Source organism: Vidua chalybeata, chromosome 17, assembly GCF_026979565.1.
Source record: "Vidua chalybeata isolate OUT-0048 chromosome 17, bVidCha1 merged haplotype, whole genome shotgun sequence".
NCBI lineage: Eukaryota > Metazoa > Chordata > Aves > Passeriformes > Viduidae > Vidua > Vidua chalybeata.
The window spans coordinates 421,405-440,495 of record NC_071546.1 but is presented as its reverse complement, the minus strand read 5'-3'; the positions used below and the strand labels follow the sequence as shown (position 1 = coordinate 440,495).

The following is a 19,091-nucleotide window of genomic DNA, read 5'->3' as shown; positions in this document are numbered from 1 at the left end:
AGGGGAAAAAAATAGAAGGAAAAAAAAAAGCAAAATAAAGCAAACGAAGCAACTCCAATTTCTCTCTTAATGAATAAATGAAATGCATCCCAAGAGGCAATTAAGCGCTTCAAACCAAACATGTGTCACATACATTAAAAAAAACAACCCAGAGAGAAATCCAGCAGCTGCAGTGAAGGGAAGGAGGCAGCTGATGACTGCTGGGGGGCAGGGAACTGGGGCTGCTGCTCCCACCATGGTGTTCAGGTCCCCCAGGGGAGGGGAGTCCCCCCTAGGGGGTGTGGGGATCCCCCAGTACCCAGGGGCATTCCCAGAGGTTTCTCCCACCCTAAGGGCATCACTGCCCTGTGAACCTCTCACCTTTGTGCCCCATGGGGACTGGGACCATTTGCTCCCAGGTCTTCCTTCCCAAAGCCCAAAGCAAGTTTTGTCTCACGCTCCCTCTTGATGTCACCTCCAGGGAACACGCACACCCACCTGACCTCCTGTCCTTTGTCCCTGTCCCTGGTGCTGCCCGGAGTGTGGCTGTGGCCCAGCCTTCTCTAGGCACTGCCCAGCTGACACTCTGCTGCTGGGAGGAGGAGGAAGGCTGAGGAAAGGCTTCCCTGCAGTACAGAGGGGCTGTGATTCGGTTGGGCAGGACCTGAATCCTCACCCCAGCACAGCAGTCACCTCATGGGTTCACATCTGACCCCTATCCTCATTCCCAAATCTCCTTCACGTGCCTGCACCACTGCCAGGGTCTTGATGTTGGGAGAGCCCTCCAGAGGACTGGGGACTGTTCTTCCAGAACGGCCCAGAAGGCTACAAAGACCCCCTTTGATTAGCCCAAAGAGGGGCAAAGAGATCAGCTTGGCTAAAACCCCCATGAATTTCCCCGTGACACAACTCGCAGCAGCAGCGGCAGTGAGGAAGTGCCATGCTGGGAGGCCCTGAGCTCCCAATACTGAGCTCTTTGGGGAAGCTGTGTTTTACTTCTGGGTGGTGGCACAGCAGGACAGGGCACCACTCCCACCCCTTGGGCTCCCACTGATGCTACCAGGCTGTGAAGGACAAACCCCTGACACGCTTTGGATGCCCACTGGGTTTTTCTGCCCATCTTCTTCCCTTGGAAGGGCAAATCCAGACTCTTTGAGTGTTTGGGTTTGGCTGGGCTGATGGAGCTGGTATCACCTTCTGGAACACACCAGGAAATCTTTCCTGATGAGGGAAAGCCATGGGATTTATTCCTCTGCAGGTCTGCCTTGTGTGTTCACCCTGCCTGCTACTTCCAGAACACATCCCTTCCCCACGGACCAGCAGCTGCCGCAGCGCTGCCCAAACCCAAAGCCCTGCCCTTTCCTGAGGGGCAACACAGGCTTCCAGTGGGCTAGCAAGTTCCCTGCAGGGGCCTCCTTCTCTGGCTAGTCAGAGTGCTGCACGCTGCTCGTGCCCAGCCTGCCCACAGTGAGCCCAGAGTTCAGGGAGCACATCCCAGGCTGAGGGTGCAGAGCCCAGGGCAAACCACGGCAAGGGTAGCCCCAGGGAGCCCAGGGAGCCCATGCTGGGGGTGTGGGTCTGCTCCCCACCTGGCTCATGCCTGGGGCTCCCTGTGGGCTGTGCTCCCACTGCTCCTGGGCTCTGGCATTGCTCACAGCCCTTCCTGCCCCAGGGACACCTGTAACAGTGTCCTGCAGTGTCCACAGCAGTGTCCTGCAGCCACCCTCTCTCCCCACGCTGGGGCATTGCCAGCACCTCACAGCAGCTCAGCCCTGTCCCCTTAACAGCCCTGTGCCCCTGCCCTGCCAGCAGTGTCTCTGCTGCCACTGGGCAGAAAGCAGCACCCCACGAGAGGACACAATCCCCAGCATCCACAGCCGCCTTGTGCTCCTCACCCATGGAACCCCCGAAGCCACCCCGTGTCCCCAGAGTCCTGCCCTGAACACTCACAGTCTGGACGTGGCTCTTGTGGGTGGCACAGCTCTCGCGGGTGGCACAGCTGCTGCAGGATGCTGCCGTCATCCGCGGGGGGAGGGGGGACGCTCGCGGCCCATGTGCTGGCTGTGGGTGGTGGCAGCTTGGTGACCACGCTCACCGGGGGCCTCAGGCTGAGGAGGGACAACACACATGTGAGCCCAGGGAGCTGTGGATGCACCCCAGTGTCTACCCGGGCTCAGAGCAGAGAATTGTTAAGGTTGGAAAAGACCTTTTGGATCACCAAGGTCACCCAGCACTGCTACCATGTTCAGCACTAGCCCCTGTCCCCAGGTGCCACAGCCACACGCCTTTTGAGCACTTCATGCTCAGTGATGCCATCACTGCCCTGAGCAGCTGTGCAAGTGCCTGAGCACCCTTTCCATGAAGACATTTTCCCTAATACCCAAACCCAAACCCAAACCTCCCCTGGCACAGCTTGAGGCCATTTCCTCTCACCCTGTTCCCTGGGAGCAGAACCTGACCCCCCCTGGCTGTCCCCTCCTGTCACAGGGAGTTGTGCAGAGCCAGAAGGGCCCCCCTGAGCCTCCTTTTCTCCAGGCTGAGCCCCTCAGCTGCTCCTGGGGCTCCAGCCCCTTCCCCAGCCCAGTTCCCTTCTCTGGATATGCTCCAGCCTCTCAAGGTCTTTGTGGTTGTGAGGGGCCCAAAGCAACCTGGGGCTCCACAGAGCTGCTCTCAGCAGTTTGAGGAGAAATGGGGTTCAAGACTTGAGAAGAGCCAGAGATGGCACCAAGAACGGCACCAGAAGATTGGCAGGGCACCTCCCTGCTGCTCTCTGCCAGCCTGGCTGCTGCAGCAGTGACAGGCACATCTGTCCTTCCTATGCACTTCCCAAAGAGCAGCTTACACCCGTATCAGATTAGGGGAAGAAAACTGCATTGCAATAAATCCAGGGAGGGAACTGGCTGCTGGGGCTTTAATCTGAGAGGAGCCTTCAAGATAAGAGCATTACGAGGGGATGAAGCAGCCTTGGTGCAGGGATGGTCCGGCTGGTCCCTTGTCTGGGATTTGGCAGAGGGAGACTGCTGTGCCATGCTCTGGCACCTGGGAGGGTGCCACACATCTTGCCACACCTGAGCAGCTCTCCATGGCTGCAGGACAGGGCACAGCACACAGAGCATCCACGTAAGAGGAGCCTGGAATTCCAAGTGGGAAGGACAGCACCGTGCTCAGTGGGACACCTCGGGGCAGGGTGGGATCTGTCCTACAGCCCCTCCTGCCATGAGGGGACCTGACACCTTCCAGACCCGAGTGCACCTCAGCCCAAGCAGCCACTGGATCCCCTTCTCCGGGGAGTCCCTCCCTGGAACATGGGCCGGGAGGCACAGTGCACTTGGCAGGGCTCTGCTCCTCCCTCTGAGCCATCCTCCCCTGGGTGACCTCCAGCCCAGCCAGTGTCCAGGGATGGGACAGGAGCTGCTGCAGCAAGGCAGGAAGAAGCTGCCGGCACTCCAGCTCACTCTTTGGGAGAGGCAGGCACCTTTCCTGCCTCGTGTCCCTGTAGAGAGAATCCCCACAGCAGCAGTAGGGGACAGGGAAGGGGAAGTGTCCACCTGCATGCCCAGGAAGGCTTAGGGGAGCTGCCTGCTCCCACACACCTGCAGGAGCCACCCGGGATGGGCTCAGTGCTGAGAGCCCAGGGGGAAGGCCCCTCCTGCCAGGGTGGCCAGTTGGGCACCAATGGGGGCTGGTGACGAGGGGACAGTGGCTGGGGTGGCCCCACCTGTGCTCCACCAGCTCAGCCAGAGATGGATGGAGCCGGTCCTGCAGCCTGGTGTAAGTAATTGAGGGAAGAACATTTGTAAGGCAGGAGACAGCTGGATTAAAAAGGTGAAGCCCAAAAAGCAAATGAAAATAGAATCACTGCTGATGGATAGGAAAGCAGTGCCCAAGTCCAGCTTCTCCCTGGATGCACTGGTGAGCAGCAGCAAGGCAAGGTGAGCTGAGATCAAACCATGGCAAGAACCTGGGCAGCCATGGGGTCTTGGAATCACAGATAAATAAAGGTTGGAAAATCCCTCTAAGGTAATTGAATCTAACCCTTAACCCAGCACTGCCAAGGCCACCACTAACCCATGGCCCCAAGTGCCACATCCACACGCTTTTTGAGCACTTCCCAGAGATGGTGACGCCACCACTGCCCTGGGCAGCTGTGCCATTGCCTGAGCACTCTTTCCATGAAGAATTTTTCCCTGATATCCAATCGAAATGTCCCCTAGTGCAACTTGAGGCCGTTTCCCCTCCCCCTGTCCCTGTTCTCTGAGAGCAGAGCCTGATTCTGCCCCCCACCCCGGCTGTCCCATCCTGTCAGGGCTCTGTGGAGAGCCAGAAGGTCCCCCAAGCCTCCTTTTCACCAGGCTAAGACCCTCACAGATCCCTCAGCCACTCCTGGACCCTTCCCAGGCTCATCCCCTCCCCTGGTTGCAGAGGCTGTGCTTGTGAAGAAGTGCCCAGGAGCCAGTGCTGCCTCCCCAGAGGTGCCTCTTCCCCTGCAATGCCAGGGCCTGCCCCTGCCCCCGCAGAGCTCCCAAGCATCTGCCGAATGTTCCCTGAGGCACTGCCCAGACATTACTGCAGCTTGCTTTGCTAATTGCTGCTGATCAGATGCTTCCTTGGCAAGGTGGGAAAGACATTTGGGTCAGAAAAAAGTAAATTGAGTTCATGTAAGACAGAAGAATTCCCAACTGCTCCATCTGCACGATGGCCTGAGCAAACCCAGCCTCACACAAAGCAGGGGCTGCTTCTCCAGGCAGCCTGGGCAGAGCCCTGAGATGGGTCCCGTCCATGGTGGGGGAGAGCAGAGGAGCCAAGGTGGGCCCACCTGAGGAGGGTCAGACATGTCAGAGCAGGACATCACAGCCCCACCACCCCAACACCCCCTCTGTGACCCTCCCCCTGCCAGCCTCACCGTGGCTGTCACTGGAGCCCATCACAAGGCACACAGTGCTGTGCCACTCTCTCTGCCCGGATGAGGCCACCACCAGAACACCTCCACACCCTCCCAGCACAGCCCAGGGACCATCTCTCCACACTCTGCTGCCTTTTCTTTCAGGATCCAGGCATCTCCAACAGGCTGTAATTCCTGTGTTCTCATCCCTGCACATCAGCCAGAGCCTCCCAAAACATTCTCTGCCATCTCTGAAACTCAGCTGGTCCTGCAGGTCACTGTCTTACTTGGTTTCCTTAAAAAACCAGTTTGCTCCAGTGCCCTGGATGCCCCAGGTGCCCACAAGACCCCAGAGCATTCTCCAGGAGGTTTCCCAGACTGATTTCCCCAAGCAGACTGATCTCAGTGGGCACTCTGAGGACAGTGGCATGAGGCTGTCCCCACACACTGTGAATGCCCCCACACGCTGCAGATCTCAGCGCTACACATCATCAGCACCAAGACCTTCTCCAGCATGTCCAGTGAGCCCTGCTTCTGCCTGCAGCTGGACATCATGGGGCATAGAGGGGTAAGGCCTTGTCAAAGAGATCCCAGAGAGCCAAGAGAAGAGCCAGGGATAGAGCCTAGCTCTCCCAAAGCCCTGGCTCATGGCCCGTGATCCCACACACGAGGACAAGGACATGAAGTAGCCCAGGAGCTTCCATCTCCAGTGCTCAGGCTTGCAGCATCATTGCCTGGAGAAACGCCCTGGGCCATGCCCAGCACGATCTGGGCAGTGAGGTGCCCGCAGCAGAGGGGCAGCAGCCCCCAGCCAGCCATGGAGCAGAGCTGCCAGGATCACCATGCCCAGGATCTCTGAAACCACCGCCAGAGCACTGACAATCCGGGCTGGAATGTTGCAGGAGTCCAGTCAGCCAGCACAGCAGCACAGCAGCACCAGGTGTGCCCATCTTGGGGACACTGGTGCTCATGTCTGAGTCACCCTCCACAGCAGACACAGCCCCTGCCAGAGTCTCAGGGCAGTGGAGCCCCCTGGACCAGAGTGCCCTTGGAACCTGATAGAAATGTAACCAGGAAAGGGTCAGGGCACAACCAGCCCTGCATGCCAGGGCAGCTCCAGCCCCAGGGCAGGACGACTCCAGAGCTGGAGGTGCAGCAAGGCAAGAACCACCAGGCACAGAGAGAGCAGAGGTGGCATCACGCCAGGGAGCTGCTCTGCCACTTCTGCCACTGGCGAGGGGCACTGCCACTGCCGAGGGACACTGTCATTGCCATGGGCACTGTACTTGCTGAGGGATGCTGCCATTGCCGCAGGGCACTGCCAGGGCCGTGGGGCATTGTCACGGCAGGGGGCACTGCCATGACTGTTCCCTCCCTCAGCGTGGTTGTTCCGTGCCCCCAGTCAGATCAGATCAATTCTTCGCCTCTACAGCACCAAGGGCACTGAGCTGGAACAAACCCCACCTGGTCTGGGAGGCTGGGCAGGGTGTGGGGACAGGGGTAGGATGGGGGGACATGCAGGGTGCTGTGGGTACCCAGTTCCAGCTCCCATCCACACTTCACCTGTGCCCACACCTCCCCATGGCCCCAGGGGGGAAGGCCTTGCCACAGAGAGGCACCTCTGGAGCAGAGAGTCACCGGTCCAGGCTCGGCTCTGCCGTTTCCCTCCTCTCCTTGCCCAGCCCATTTCCCATTTCCCATTTCCCATGCTGCCTGACCATCTTTCCAGCTAATTACCCCCACTCCTGCGGGCACGGGCCACGTGGCAGCTGGCATCTTGGCTGCTCAGGGGACAGCAGGAGCCTTTCTGTCTCCCGGGCTTCCCCCGAGGCAGACAAAGATGCTCCAGTGGGAGGGACGAGGAGCCCTTCCAGCCCCCAGGAGCCCTTCCAGCCCCAGGAGCCCTTCCAGCCCTGCTGCCAGCTCTGCTCTCCCTGCTCGGGGGCACCAACCTGTGGCTCTCTCCCGTGCTGGGGTGGCTTACTGTCACCTCCCCCAGGACCCCCAGCACTGCCTCCCTGCAGAAATTCCCGCTTTCAGGCTTGGAAATCTTTCTCCCGCAGTTTCCCAGCCTGGTTTTGTTGCAGCACAGCCCTGAGCCAGGTCTGGCTGCATCCCCATGCCAGCCGTGCCATGGAGAGGGGGCTCAATGTAGAGAGCTTCGGGAGGAGCAAGGGCTTGGTGTGGGGTCCTTAGGGAACAACCTGGGGGTGGCATCGCTGCCACTGTCACAGCCTGTCTTCCCTGGTGTGAGGAGAGGTGGAGCAGAGAGGGGGCAGACACAGAAGCTCTCTGGGATGGCAGCCCCATGGAACACCCCACAGAACAGCCCCGAGTCCCCGGGAGACTCCCCAGGATGGGAGGGAGCTGTCAGCTGGCACATGGCTGCCAGGCAGAGCCTGGGGCTGGAGGCAGGGCTGGCTGGCTCCAGAGAGGGACTGGGTCCAGCTGAGGTCATGGGCAGTGATGGGACATGTGTGGGAACGAGCTGGGCATCTCCTCCTGTGGCAGAGGGGGGGACGTGGGGACACCTCTGGCACCTTGCACCCTGCCCTGCTGGGAGGGAGGGCAGGACAGGCAGTGCCAGGGGCTGGACACGCTCAGGAACTCCAGGGAATGGGGGTTCCGGGGGCTGTCCATCCTCAGGAGCCGGGGCAGGGCCGGGTCAGTGCCTGGCCAGGTATTTCACACCTTCCTGTCCTGACCTGGCTGCCAAAGGCTCAGCAGCTTCCCAAGCTCCTGTGGCACCTGGGGAAATGCCCCCTCCAAAGGCCTGGGCTGTCCGGTGCAGAGGTGCTGGGCTCTCCAGGAGCTCGGGCAGTGCCACACAGGTCACTGTGTGTCCCTACACTGGGAAGCTCAGCAGCTCCTCCTGCCTGGCTGCTGCCTTCACCTCGAGCCCCACTGTGGCACAGCTGTGTTTGTGTGGGGGTTTCCCTCAGTCTCCTCCCCAAAGAACCCCCATCTCCCTGCACCGATCACATCTGCAGATTGCTTTGCCTTAAAACAATAAACAAGTCCCTCCTGTGAGGGGCTCGCTCCTGCCCTGCTGCAATAGAGGGAAGATGAAAAGACCAGGGGACATTTGCTTTTCTAGCACCTTACTGTTGCTCCAGCTCTGTGCTCTCCATCCTTATGCCTCATTCTCCTTTCCAGGAGCTGTCTGTATCCCTTTGATGACATCCTCCTGTCTCCCAAAGCCATGCCCCCTCCTGCCTGTGCCGCCAGAGACACGTCACACATCCCTGTGATGTCAGGGTAATGTACAGACAGCCCTGCATGTGTGTGTGAGACAAACACCAACAGCCAGCTCTGTCCCAGATCTGCTAATTCAGGGAGAAAAGGGGTAAAAAGACATGTTAAAATGAATTCTTGCTGTCCAACACACACACACAGCTGGTCTGGGCAGGCTGGGCCCCCCAGGTGGCCAGTGCCAGGGCTGAGCCAGGGATGTACAGGTCCCACTGAACCCCACCCTACTGAGCCCTGGGGACAGCCCTGGCAGGTCTCTGTGCCCAAAAGTGCCACGTTGCAGCCTGGGCAGAGTGTGGAGCAGCTGCCAAGTGCCCCCTTACAGCAAACCAAGCAGCTCTACCCCAGGTTTGGCCTAATGCAACATGAGGATGGATTTGCAGGAAGCCCTCACCCACTGGCAGGGCAGGTGCCAGGGCTGTCCTGATGAGCCTGGCACCCCCACATCCCACATCCCTCTCCAGCCCTCCTCCAGAGCCCCCAGAAACCTTCCACTGTTCACCCTGCCCAGCCCCTCTGACTGAGCAGGGGTTTCTCTGATCCAAGTGAGCCAACACATTCCTGGTTAGGATGGACGATGAGCCCCTGCTCTGCCCTGCCCTGCCCTGCCAGCATGGGAGCAGCCCTGGCTCCAGCCTCCAGCCCCAGCCTCAGAAAACCTCCCCAGCCCCGGGGACCAAGCCCTGACCCCTTCAATCCCACAGAGCTTGGGATCAGCACAGGCAGGAGCCATCCTAGGAGTGCTTTGGATGTATCCAGCACCCAAAGATTGATGGGCAGACACAGAATTCTATTCCCACACCCTCGGGTCTCCCCTGGCTCTTGGCCTGGGTGCCAGCAGGGTCACACCCCGCTGTAGACGGGGCGTGCTGTGACTGTGGAGGATGGACAGAGCAGCCCAGCTGGGCCCAGGAGCCCCTCCAGCCCTCTAACCCTGTGGGAAGCAGCACCGGGAAAGCAGGCAGAGCTCAGTGTCCTTCCCTTCCCCTCCCCTCCTCTCAGAGCCCAGCACCTTTTCCATTTCCATCCTCACATCCTGCTCCTGCAGTGGCTCCACAACCAGCCAGGCACATTCCTGACCCCTTCCATTCCCCAGACCCCTCTGCAGGAGCCAGAGCTGCGTGTGCTGCCTGTGCAGCACATGGAGGAGAAGAGTCCGATCCCACCCACCTCCGGACCATCCGACCCGGTGGCGATGCTGGTGTCACCGTTCCCGCCACACCGGAGCGCCGGGAGGGAAGGCGGGACCTGCGCTGGGCCGGCCCCTGCTTTACCTAAAGCAGCCAGTGATACCTGGGGCCACCAACTCGTCCCCGGGGAGCGTGACAAGCGTGGCAGGCTCGCAGGCAAGCCCACGGCAGTGATGAGGCTCCGTGTGACTGCTTCAGGCTCTTGCTCATCCCGGCTCCATGACTCACAGCCCTGGCAGTGCAGGACGGGCCGGGGGGGGGGGGGGGGGTGTGGGGTGTGGGGGACACTCACCCAAGCACGGGGATCAGGCTGGGACCTTCTGCCATCAGCAGGCACCGAACAGCAGATCCCACTGGGGGCAAGAGCAGGGCAGTGAGCTGGGCACACTGTTGGGACAGGCTCTGCCACAGAGCTGGACATTGTTCCTCTCTGGATCCAGGAATGACATGCACAAAGGCCCTGCTCCATGGTGACCCTGTTCCACACAGTGACCCTGCTCCGGGGTGATGTGACACTGTGACACTGCTCCACGTGATGACCCAGATCTGCATGGTGATCCTCTCCCACAGGGTGACCCTGCTCCACACAGTGACCCTACTCCAGTGACCCGGCTCCACGAGGTGGCCCTGCTCCACATGGTGACCCCGCTCCTTTGCTTTGTCCTCTGCAAGCCACCATAGCCAGGCCTGGCTCGAGGCTTGTCTTCCAGTTCACCCCCAAAGGAGCTCTCCTCTCCTGACCCAGAACTTTCTGTAGGAGCAGGGACTGCAGTGAGAGCAGCTCCTGAGGCTCTTCACTCCCTGCTCCAGCCATGCTGCCCCTCTGTCCTACAGACACCTCCTGCTGCTTCTCCAGGAGCTGGGGGCTCTCACTACTCCCTCCATGGACACTGTCTTGGGGTGCAGCTGTGGGGTGGGTTACAAGAACAAGCTCCAAAACTGGAGCATGTGGCTCCTGAAGGCTCCAGTGACTGCAGCCTCCCCTTTCTCCTTTTCCCTCTGGCTCTGGTGAAGATCCTCAGCATCGGGGGAGCTCTGGGGGTCTGGGACTGGGGGGAGCACGGACAAGATGATGTTCTCCTTGTCCGTGCTGCTCACCTGCCCCCTCGGAACGCCCCAGACAGCTCTGCCCCGTTAATGGCAATGTGGGAGAGAGGCTGGGTTTGTCTAAGCCGGAGTCACCGGAGCCCTGCTCGTCATTAGCGATGAGTAAAGCGCGGTGAGTCACTGCTGCCATTAGCACACTTCTAAAGGCAGGGAAATGCAGCAGGAGAGGGCTGCTCCTTCAAGTCACTGCCTGAGCTCCTGCCTTCCACCGGGATCTCTGCGCTGCGACCCGGGACGGCTCTGTCCCCCGCCTGCCCGCGGGTGGCTGTCCCCAAGGCTGTGTCCACAGGGCTGACACCCTGAGCCGTGCCTGCCCCACTCCCCTGAGTTTCCCGGCGGCTCCTGGACCCCGGCGTTTCTAAAGGTCAATGCATGCAGGACACTTGTGGTTTTCCGCAGCTAAATGATGATAAAAACACGGCCAGCACGGAGCTCCTCGGTGCCGCCCTGCTGAGGGCAGTGTGACCCTGTCCCACTGCTGCTGCCCTGGCTCTGTCACAGCCTGACGCTGCCTGTCACCTCTGCCCATGAGCCCAGAGCTATTTGTGAGGCTAGTACCCGAGGCCACCCTGACACCACTGCCTGTCACCTTCCCTGGGCTCAGGCCCACTCCTCACCATGACCACTGTCCCATCCATTGCTCCTGCAGAGCAGGGGAGCTGCTGGGAGCCCTGGGAGCCCAGCTCCATGCCCAGGCCTGGGAGATCCATCCCCAGCCCTGGGAGCTACCCCTGAGACCAGCTCCATGCCTAGCTCTGGAAGCTCCATGCCCAGCCCTGAGCCCAGCTCCATGCCCAGCCCTGAGCCCAGCTCCATGCCCAGCCCTGAGCCCAGCTCCATGCCAAACCCTGGGATCTCCATCCCCATCCCTGAGCCCAGCTCCATGCCCAGCCCTGCCATGCTCCTGAGCTCTGTCCTAGGCCCACACAGAGGCTCTGGCACGGTTCAGCCATGGCTCACACCAAACTCCTTCTCCAAAGGCTGCTCTGGCCAGCCCTGCTCAACCTCTCCCTGCCCATCCCACCCGGGGCTGCTCCTGCTCTCTGCCTTGTCTGCTCACCTCACACTCTCACCCCCTCTTCTTTCACTTCTAGTTTTTCAACTTTTTACCTTTTTTTCCATCTCTCTGCTCCAGGTCTCATTTTATCCTCAGCACTGAGAACACAAACACCAGCACACCTAAGAGCAGAGCCCTGCTGGGATGGGTTTGCCCTGGGGGGTACCCTGGCCCAAGCCCACCCCAGCTCCAGTGTGGCCCTACCCAGCTGGTTTGCCGGGGCTGCAAAGGGCCCTGGTGACCAGGTACAGTGCCCTGCCACTGCCACCACTGCGGGGACAGCAGGACCTGTGACCCTGCTGCTGGGGATGCTGTGCTGGACACCATGGAGAGAAATGAAAATACCAAAACTCTGAAGAAAGCAGAAGGTTCATGGAGCCTGAGAGGGGAGAGCAATTCCTGCAGGTACCAGGAGGAGCCTGGGTACAGCCCTCGTCCCTGCCCTGCTCCGCGCTGCCACCCCCATGTCCCGCCCAGGCTCCAGGGCGAGACAGTCCGATCCTTCTATTCAAACGGATTACAAATTACTGTCTGAGCCACTAATTAGGACGGGAAGATGAGTGTGCTTCTGACAGCGCTGTTTAGCAGCCATTTAAAAATGGCTCGGAAGGCAGCGCGGCCGCGAGCACTGCACGGTGACGGCCACATCTGCTGCAGCAGCGAGCCTGGGACTACCCCGGGACCGAGCCCGGGACCACTCCAGCACCACGCCCAGGACCAGCCCTGCTGCCAGCAGCTCTGCCCGACCCCATGCCTGCTCCCAGAGCTGCAAAGCTCCGCTGCAGAGCCCCACCGGCTCCCAAGGATGCCCCCAGGCCATTTGGCTCCCAGCCCCGCTTCCATTACTCTGTATTTGTTTAACAAAATTAAACCCTGCTTAGTGGGGCGGCGAAGGCAGGGCAGGCAAATCGGATCTGCTGCTGCTGCTGCCGGGAAAGGGCAGCCTGGCACCGGGCTGGGGCCACCCCAGGGGCCTTGCGAGCACATGGAGCCTCCTTCCCGGGACTGGGAAGTCCCTCCAGGGGCTGGGCAGCAGCACAACTACCCCACTGTTTTTCCCTGGCATCCTGGCCTGGTGTGTGACAGAGGCTGGCTCTGGCTGGGAAGGATTCCAAGAGCAAAGATCCATGCTGGGCTGGAGCTCCCCAAGAGCCCTGGGTCGTGGGATGCAGCCAGGCATGGCCACAGCTCCGAGAGGAGCCCCCAGCCCTGTGCCCTCCTGATGGCACCGGGGGCAGCCGCCTGCAGGGTTTGGGTGGTGCCAGGTGTGCGGGGGCTGCTCTGGACCCCTCTTTCAGGCAGTGCCCAGGCACAGGACACTGCCCCAGCCCAGGAGAGCCCTCCCTGTGTCCCCTGTAGCTCCTACAGGACTAAGCTCCTCTCTCCCGGGTGAGAAATCTGCTCCGGGTCAGGCAGGAGCCCAGAAGGACCCAGGAACACCTCAGGAACGGCTCTACAGCCTTGGCCTTGCCAAAACTCATCCATTCCCCAGCATCAGAGCCCTTCCAAACCCCACCCCAGTGACAGGCACAGAAGGCTCAGCTCCCTCCCGACATGCTCCAAGGCTTTTCACGGGATGGAGCACAGAGCCAGCAGCAAAAACCACATCCCTGGGGCACCAGGGCAGGGATCCCCCTGCCTTCCAGCCCACTGGGACCCCCTTGGGGTCTCCCAGCCTGCTGCCCCTGGGCACTGGGCCAGCCCTGGCACAGCATCACCCAGCACAGGATTGCACAGCCACTGGAAGGCGGAGGGGGGAGGGAAGCCTCAGGTGCAGGCGCAGGCACCCAGAGAGGAGCAGCTTCAGCACAGAGCCTGGCCCAGCCATCACCAGAGGACTTAAAATGCCATTAATGCATGCTTTCCATTTTAATGAAGTTAATCTACCTCTAAAAGCTCTTTATGCCCACAAATATATGAACTGAGAGAGAACAGGACCTGCAGCCACATTTTTACATCATTTGAGCCTGGTTTTTGCAGCCACATATTTCCCAGCAAAGCAGCTGGGGGAAGAACATCCCCTGATGAGGCTGCAGCCCCTCCACTGTGCCAGTTACACGTGGAGATCCATGGCTTTCCAGGAAAAGCAAGATTCTACGTTCCCATTATGATAGAAGTTAGAAAAACAGTGAATTTCAGTGAAAAAATAGATACTGTCTTTTCTCAGCTGGGGAGGAGATGGTGCTGGCAGGAGGAGGTGCTCAGGGGGGTGATGAGAAGCCCCTGCCCAGCACAGTCACCTGGCCCTGGGCTCTCCCTGTCCCCCCTGCTCCCATCCCAGCCCATGGTGCCAGCCAGGCTCTCCCAGCAGGAGCTGGGCTGGGGCTGCCTCCAGCAGGTCCCTGCCGCTTTGCCAGCTAAGGATCATTTTCCCAATCTCCTGTTACTCCTGGACAGGGTGCAGGTGCCCTGGGTTTGATTCTCTGGCTCCTTTCCAGTTTCACCTTTCCTACCACTTGGGAAAACAGGATAGTTGGAGCTGAATTTAAACCTGGCATGACTTCCTCAAACCCACAGGTCTGGATTTGTTCTTCCCTCCTCCTTGTGAATCCTGTGGAATGCAGCAATGCCAGCCCAGGTCTCAGTGCCAGCAGCCCCCTGGGGAGCGGCTCCTTCCTTCCTGCAGGGGAGGACAGACATAGCCACCTCCCCAAAAACGTCCAGCTGAGCAGAAACCTTCCCATCCCACCTGCAGAGCGAGGGAGGAGCAGGAATGGCACTGGAGGCTCCAACATGTCCAGGGATAGGACAGCTTTCCCCCAGCAGAGGCAGGCTCTGAGGGCTCCTGTGATGGCCTAGATAAGGGATCCCTGCATGAGGGATGACCTGGGGCTCTCCCTGCCCACACAGCCCCCACTGAGACCCCGTTTGAGGGGTCCAGGGCACAGCTGAGTCCTCCCTAGCCACACTGGTGGTTTGCTCTCCACCATTCTATCTTTCCAACCAAAATTGCCTCTCCCTCCAGCCTGCCCTGGCCTCTGGCAGCACTGCCAGGGCAGGAGATGCATCGTGCCCTGGGATCCCCCAGCAGCACCCACCCTGCTGCCACCACTGTTCCTCTCACGCTGTTCCTACAGCTCTGTCACAGCCCAGTGGGTCTCAGGAAAACTTGGGAGGTTCCAAACACCCCCGCTACCCTGGGGCCTCACCAAAGGCTGCTACAGGGCCCCTCCTGTGCCAGCAGTGAGGCAGGACGCCCCCAGCTGCACCCCAGAGTTCAGAGCAGTGCACAGGGCCAGCACCCAGGGCTCCTCCTCCCACCAAACTCCCCAAAGGCCACAATGTGCTGTGACTTTTCCTCATGGAAAAGGTCCCCGTGTGCCCCCAGCCCCAGGCACCCATCAGGGGGTGCCCCCCTGCCCACGGGGGGAGATGTCAAAGCAGCTGCTCCTCTCCCTGCTGCCCCTCTCCCTGCCAGAACAGCTCCAAGCCCCCAGCCCTGAGCCCAAGGCACACGGAATGTCCCCTCACACCCCTCTGAGGCAGGAAGGTTACAGCAGCTTCCCAGCCCCCGTGGAAACCAGTAGCTCAGTGTAAACAGATGTTTGTGGAAATAAATTTCCTCTTAGCTTTCTCTGAAATTTGCCTTTGTCCACAGCGCCTTGGCCGCTCCTGCCATGGGCCATGGGATCTCCTGGAGCACCCACAGATCCACTCTAGACCACGATGGAACCTGGCAGAGGGATCCTGATGGACCTGGCTGCTCTGAACCCATCCCTGTGGGAGTGGCTGGAGGAATGGAGATGCCAAACACATTCCTGCCTTCTTGGCAGGGGCAAAAATGGCTGGGTTTGATGGATCTGATGACTCACAAAGCAGGAGTTCCTACAGAACTATGGAATATCCTGAGTTGGAAGGGACCCACTGGGATCATGCAATCCAACCCCTGGCTCTGCACAGACACCCCAACAACTCCACCTTGGGCATCCCTGGCAGTGCTGTCCCAACACTCCTGGAGCTCTGGCAGCCTTGGGGCTGTGCCCATCCCCTGGGGAGCCTGGGCTGTGCCCAGCAGCCTCTGGGAGAAGAACCTTTCCCTGAGATCCAACCTAAACCCGCCTGACAGCTCCATCTGGTAATTCCCAAACAGCTACAGCTCATCCTCACGGGGATGAGCAGTCCTGGAGGGTCCAGCCCGGGATGTGTGGGATGTTCTGGAGAAGAGATGCACAGCCATGCTGGGTGCCTCAGGCATGGACACTCCTGAACACCAGGATGGATGGAACAGGGCTCTGCAGAGGCAGTGCTGATGCAGTTTGGGGTGTTCTTTGTTGAGGTTAAAGCCAGACTCAGAGTGATTCCTCCAATCCCTGGTTTGCCTGTGGGGCTTTGTCTCCAAGGCCAGTCCCATGTCCTGCAGCTGTGTCAGGCACTGGATTTGGAGCACCTCTAAGCTGTGTCCTCACTGCACTGCCCTGCAGGAGGGGTTTGCTCTATTCACTGGATTTTTGGAAAAAGTTCTTCCCTGTGAGGATGATGAGGCCCTGGCACAGGGTGCCCAGAGAAAGCTGTGAGTGCCCCTTTGCTGGAAGTGTCCAAGATCAGGATGGAGGGGCTTGGAGGAACCTGATCTACTGGAAGGTGTCCCTGTCTGTGAGGTCCTTTCAACCCTTTCAATCCTGGCAGGGAAGTGGGATGAGCCCAGGTGGGATGAGAGTCTGACCCAGCTCCCACCACCCCCTCCCTGACCCTCTCCTGCAGGTCACAGGGTCTCCCAAAGCCACCAAACCCCAGCAGAGGAGAGGGCACGTGGCCCCCAGCCAGGAGGCCAGCAGGCAGGGCTCCCCACTGGAAGTGGCTCACCTTGGCTGGGACGAGCGGTGCCACCAAAGTAGGGCTGCGGGGCACAGAACAGGGTGTCCCATCTAATTATATCAGCTGTATCCCACAGAGAGCAGCAGGCACCCGGGCTGCCCTACTTCCTGAGCCCTCCTCTGGGCCGGCAGCGCTGTGCTGGTACCAGCCCTGGCACTGGGATGGTGCATGAGGGAGCGGCACAGCTTGCACCCAGGACGGCCTGGCACAGCCCGGATGGAGCTTCCCTCTGGGCAGGAGGTGGCTTCTGGCTCTGGGGCACTTGGGGTGGATTGGTGGTCTCCATCCCACCCTGCATACCCCGGCCTGGCTCACACTGGGCTCCTCACAGGCTGTGAGTGATCCCACAGTCCCACAAGGTCCAGACACCAGAGCAGTGCCATGGGGCCAGGAACCAGCCCAGCCCTGCCCTCCCACAGGACACTGGAGTCTGTGGCCAGGACAGGCGTGTCCCCACTGCCACACCTCCTACAAGCACCGCTGCTGGAGCCACAAAGGGCTCTGCAGCACAGGCTCCATGGGCACCTCAAACTTGACAGCGCCCTCACACCTCCTCCTGCCCCTCTCCCAGCCCAGCACTCGCTTTCCAGCTCAGCTCAGCCTGTGCCTCAGGAGGGCCTATCCCCCTCAAGGCTGTGGTAGGATCACAGAATCCCAGAATGGTTTGGGTTGGAAGAGACCTTAAAGCCCATCCAGTGCCACCCCTGCCATGGCATGGACACCTTGCACTGTCACAGGCTGCTCCAGCCCCATCCATCCTCGGCTTGGATGCTTCCAGGGAATGGGCATGGATAGCAGCCTTGTGCCAAGATCCTCTGGAGGTGGGTGGAGCCATCAGGAGGTATTTGGCACCTCAGGCAGCACCAGGGCTCTGCCAGGAGCAAAACCCTCCTGCCTGTGATAGAACAACTGCAATGAACACACTCTGCTGGGATCATTCTCTGGCTTGGACAGTAGCAGGCAAGGGACTGGGCTGTAGCCAAGGACGCTCAGATCTGGTGGTGGAGGGGGTGAGAAGGGGGCAGCGGATCCCATCCAAAGTTCTCTGTGTTCAATCTCCCAGAAACTTCACTCTGGAGGTCCTGGCACAAGCCTCTCTCTCCTGACAAAGGATCTCTGGATGCTTCAGACAATCAGCAGCCTGTCCAAAGGCTGCCAGAGACTTGGTCCCTCTGTGCATGTTTCGAGATGCCCCTTGGACCTCCCTGGGAGCTGCTCCTGGGGACCCCCTCCCTCCCAGCACCCAGCTGAGCCCTGCTGAGCACCTGCTGCTGGGGTGTGGGAGGCAGGCGTGGTCCTGCTCCCAGGGCTGCCAGGAGAGAGCCCTGAGCCCCTCTCAGGGAAGCCCAGGGGCTGGGGAGTGGCTGGGGGCTGCCTGGCCCCATCACCTGGGGGGATGATGGTTTAATCTGAGACTTATTTTGGTTGCTAGGTGATCAAATCATCCATCTGCTTGTGACTGGAGAGCGCTGTGAGTCAGCCCCTGCCACCAGCAGCAGAGGGGTTCACTGCAGCTCCCCGGCCTGGCTGTGCCCGGAATGCCAGGGGCTGCTCTGGCAGCAGAACCTGCCATGGGCACGGCAAACAGCTCCTGCCTGCGGAACTCAGGCTGCCACGGGGCTGGGGGCATCTTCCCACATGCTCCTGGAGAACAAGACCCCCACAGGAGCGTGGAGAGCACCTCTGAGCTGTGTCCTCACTGCACTGCCCTGCAGGAGGGGTTTGCTCTATTGCATTGGATTTTTGGAAAAAAATGCTTCCCTCTGAGAGTGGGGAGGCCCTAGCACAGATGCCCAGAGAAAGCTGGGAGTGCCCCATCCCTGGAAGTGTCCAAGGCCAGGATGGATAGGGCTTGGAGGAACCTGATCTATTGGAAGGTGTCCCTGCCCACGGCAGGCAGATGGAAGGGGCTGCGTGGTCTGTGAGGTCCTTTCAACCCTTTCAATCCCATTCTGGTATTCAGTGATTCAATCCAGAGCAACCTTGAAGGATCAGATGAGCCCCACTGGTAGTACAGGCAGGTTTGGTGTTCCCCCCCAGCACAGCTCAGCCCCCCCAGCACTTTCCCCCTTCTGCAGGGCCATCACTACCCTTGCACACTGGGAGCCCAGGGAAAGCCAATAGGCTTCTCAGGAGAGCAAGGCAGAAAGGCAACTGTTTGGGAGAAAATAACATTTTCATAAAGTGTTTGAAGTCATTTGGAGGAGAAAAGTGGGAAGGGAGAGGAATCAGAGTCTCTGTGAGTGTGCGATGTGTGCATATGTGAGAGTGCGATAACAGGAGCCTCCCTCCCCGCAGAGGAGAAACCATCTCAGCTTCTCAGCTTTGGGAGAGTGTTGAGACACTGGGAAATTAAAGCAATGCCCATAGAACGTGTTTGCAAAGTCCAGCTTCTTCGGTGAGGCACCACGTGTAGGTGTCACACTGCTGCTGCCAGTGGGCATGTGCTGGGTACGGGCGCTGGGCATGGGGCTGGGGCTGCCCAGGACCCCCATGCTCGGCCCCGTGCAGCCCTCAGGCCCCACCAGGGCCATGGGAATCTTCTGTGGGATCCACAGGCCTCTGTGGGAGCATCAGTGGCTGCCCCCTGCCCATGGCAGCCCCAAAGGAGGAGCTCTGCATCAGGTGAGTAACACCATGGATGGCGGAAATGGGACAGAAGCACGGCAGAGCAGCCGGAGCTGCCCCAAACTGCTTTCTCTGCTTTCTGCCACTGCATGTGGGCAAAAGACCCCCCGACTGTCCCCTCCCTCTTCCCCCACACCCCTCGTGCTGTGCCAGGGGCTCAGCCAGCACCAAGGCGGCCCCG

The 19,091-nt window shown here is 60.0% G+C and overlaps 1 protein-coding gene across 7 annotated transcripts in view; it reads right to left on the bottom strand.

The window, feature by feature from the left end:
• DLGAP4 (DLG associated protein 4) overlaps positions 1-19,091 on the bottom strand; it is a 158,041-nt gene that overhangs the window by 132,078 nt on the left and 6,872 nt on the right. For all 7 annotated transcript variants that reach the window (XM_053958331.1, XM_053958332.1, XM_053958333.1 and 4 more), the window contains exon 2: positions 1,930-2,087. The gene's annotated coding sequence lies outside the window, so the exon portion shown is untranslated. The remainder of the gene's footprint in view (positions 1-1,929; positions 2,088-19,091) is intronic.